The following is a 3,757-nucleotide window of genomic DNA, read 5'->3' as shown; positions in this document are numbered from 1 at the left end:
ATAGCCTCAGCAATCTTGAGAAATAAGAACAAAGTGGGAGGTATAACAATACCTGACTTCAAATTATACTATAAGGCTATAGTAATCAAAACAGCATGGTACTGGCATAAAAACAGACACATAGATCAATGGAACAGAATAGAGAGTCCAGAAATAAATCCATGCCTATATGGCCATTTAATCTACTACAATGGAAGCAAGAATGTACGATGGGGTAAAGACAGTCGATTCAATAAATGGTGCTGGGAAACCTGGACAGACACATGCAAAAAAATGAAGCTGGACCACCTCCTTACACCATATACAAAAATAAATTCAAAATGGCTTAAAGACTTAAATGTAAGATCTGAAACCATAAAATTCCTAGAAGAAAATATAGGAAGAAACTTCACAGACATTACCCGGAGTAAGATTTTTACTGATATATCCCCTCACGCGAGGGAAGTAAGAGAACAAATAAACATGTGGGATTACATCAAACTAAAAAGTTTTTTCACAGCAAAGGAAACCATCAATAAAACAAAAAGGGTTCCTACTGAATGGGAAAAGATATTTGCCAATGATATATCTGATAAGGTGTTAATATCACAAATTTATAAAAAACTCACTCAACTCAACTCCAAAAAAATAAACGACCCAATTAAAAAATGGGCAGAGGACATGTAGACATATTTTTCTAAAAAGGACATACAGATGGCAAACAGACATATGAAGAAATGCTCAACCTCACTAACCATCAGAGAAATGCAAATAAAAACCACAATGAGATACCACCTCACCCCAGTCAAAATGGCTATCATCAATAAATCAACAAATAAATCAGTGCTGGCGCAGATGTGGAGAAAAGGGAACGCTTGTGCACTGTTGGTGGGATTGCAGATTGGTGCAGCCACTGTGGAAAACAATCTGGAGGTATCTCAAAAATCTGAAAATGGAACTACCTTATGATCCAGTAATTCCACTCCTAGGTATCTATCCGGAGAAATCCAAAACTTCAATTCAAAAATCTTTATGCACTCCTATGTTTATTGCAGCACTATACACAATAGCCAAGACATGGAAACAACCGAAATGCCCATCGGTAGATGACTGGATTAAGAAACTGTGGTACATTTATACAACGGAGTATTACACAGCCATAAAGAAGACAGAAATCTTACCATTTGCAACAACATGGATGGACCTTGAGAACATTACGTTAAGTGAAGTAAGTCAGACAGAGAAAGAGAAATACCATATGATCTCACTTATATGTGGAATCTAATGAAAAGAATCAGTGAATGAACTAATCAGAAACAATTTTGGAGACATAGAGGAAAAACTGAGGGTTGCTAGATGGGAAGCGGGGTGGGGATAATGGGAAATGTGAGGGGATTAGAAAACAGTTGGTAACCGCAAGATGGCCACGGGGTTTTGAAAATTAATTTGGGGAATGTAATAAATAATGTTGTAAAGATTTTGTAGGGTGTCCGATGGACCCTTGTCCCATATGGGAGACTACCTCAGGGATGATGTAGATGCCTGATCACTGCATTGTATACCTGAAGCTGAAGAATAATGAATACCAAGTGTAATTTTATATATATATATATATATATATATATATATATATACACACATACATATATATATGTATATATATATATGTATATATTTACAAGAAGCGGAGTACAGCATTAAGAATAGAGACAGTGGAAATGTAATGGCTCTGTGCGATGTGAGAGGAATAGTGGATGGGGGAGGGGGGTTCACACGATGTGAGGGATATAAATGATAAATGTCTAAGTGTTACTTTGTCTTGTGTACTTGAAACTAATAAAAAATAATGTAACATATTAGCAGTCAATATGTTTATTTTATAAATAAATTTAGAGTAAAATTAATGTTGAAAATGGATGTCTGGGTGTAATACAGCATGGAAGTATTTAATCATAATAAAAAAAAAATTTGCCTTACCTGGGTGAGTGAAAATAAATTAAATGAAACCATGGAAGACTAATGAAAATTGTGTACAAATTGAGACATACTTTATTGCACACAATATTGATATTTTTAGTGGGTTGTACAAATGTAAGATTTTAATTACAACAGAGAAAAAAATCACATAGGCATCTCTTCTAAAAATTGTGTATTGGTCAGATAGTCTCTACGGTTTATCACAAAATCCAACTTGATTAACACTGGGTTACAATACTCACATACACTCAGCTCAATACCTCACATGCTAGTGTCATGCTTCTCTCCTTTTGCCTCTCCTGGTAGATTCTGTGGAACTCTCAGGGGTTTCTGCATCTTCTGATTTCAGCAGAAGCCGTCCCTGTTAGTTGGTTGAGAAGCATAATAGTGCCTCACCACAAAAAGCTTGGAGAAGATTGGATTGAGATTGCAAATGAAAATGACCTGCAAATGATCTTTAATTCACTTTCTTTTTTTTTTTTTTTTTACACTGTCTTTTCCTTCAATTAGGATGAGGCAGATAAGAAAGTATGAAGAGAACACATGATATTTCAGGAACCTCTTAGACTCCATTATCCTCGACCTCTAGTTGCCTGTAACTCTTAATGTAGATAATCCTCTCCTTTTTGAAATTTAGTTCTCTTGGTTTCCATGACACTGTATACTGCACTGCTGTTGTCCTACCTCTCTCATTATCACTTTCTCTTTTTCTTTCTTCTTTGCTGATCTCCTTCATAATCCTTTTTCTAAATGTGTGTGCTTCATTTCAGGTTTTCATTCTCTGCTTTTCTCTGAATATACACTGTCTCACACTGTTTCAAATGCCATCAAATTGTGCATGACTCCCCAAACCTTCTCCAGGCCCTAATACTCTGATAAGCTCTTTTCATCTTCAAATCTCTGCTGGATATTTCCTCTTGGTAGTTTCACCTAAACTCAATCCATTTTGAAATAAGTTCACGACCTTTGCTACTCTTCCTGCAAAGTGACTTGTCTTCTGAATAATTGTTTCTGTTAGCAGGCTTGTTTCCTAGTAGTTACATAGTTGTGAAATCTCAGGATCATCATTGACTTCTTTCTCTGTCAGCCTTCTACACCCAATCAGTCACCAAGTTCTGTCTGTTTTCTTCCCAATTACTCTCATATAATCCATGCGTTTTAGTTCTCACTGCCACCACCATATTTTGTACTTACTATTTCACACCTAGTTTATTGTGTGTCCCTCTGTCTCTTGTATTTCTTTCTTTAAGCCACTTAAACAAAAGTCCAAGCTCATTTTCTGATTATACCATTCTCATTGTGTCATTAAATGCCTAAATCTATTTTCTATTAATTGAAGTCCTAATTCATTACTTGGGCATTTAATCTTCGTAATAATATGGTCCCAGTAATCTTGTCCAAACTTATCTTCCATTATTTCTTAGAAGAATTAAACTCTGTTTGACCACCTCCAAATTTCTATACTATTGTTGCTGTGTCTTAATTCTATACTGTTAAAACCCTTCAAAGGATTGTTATTGTGTTAGATGGTCAAAGTTTATTTCAATTTACTCACGTGTTTACCACTTTCTTTGCCCTTCACTCCTTCCTTTTATCTGGAGGACATCATTTAGAGCACCTTTAGTTCTAGTTCATATCTCCTAATGGACATTTTAGTTTCTGGCTTTTTTTTTGAAAAGTCTGTATTTTTAGGTGATATTTTTGCTTACTGAAGATTTCTAGGTTAGTAGTTATCTTTAAGCCAATTGAAGTTAACATTCCATTGTCTTCCCATTTCCTTTGTTATCGCTGTTGTCTAATT

Source organism: Rhinolophus ferrumequinum, chromosome X (assembly GCF_004115265.2).
Source record: "Rhinolophus ferrumequinum isolate MPI-CBG mRhiFer1 chromosome X, mRhiFer1_v1.p, whole genome shotgun sequence".
Taxonomy (NCBI): domain Eukaryota; kingdom Metazoa; phylum Chordata; class Mammalia; order Chiroptera; family Rhinolophidae; genus Rhinolophus; species Rhinolophus ferrumequinum.
The sequence above is the reverse complement of the archived record's forward strand: the minus strand, read 5'-3'. Positions refer to the sequence as shown.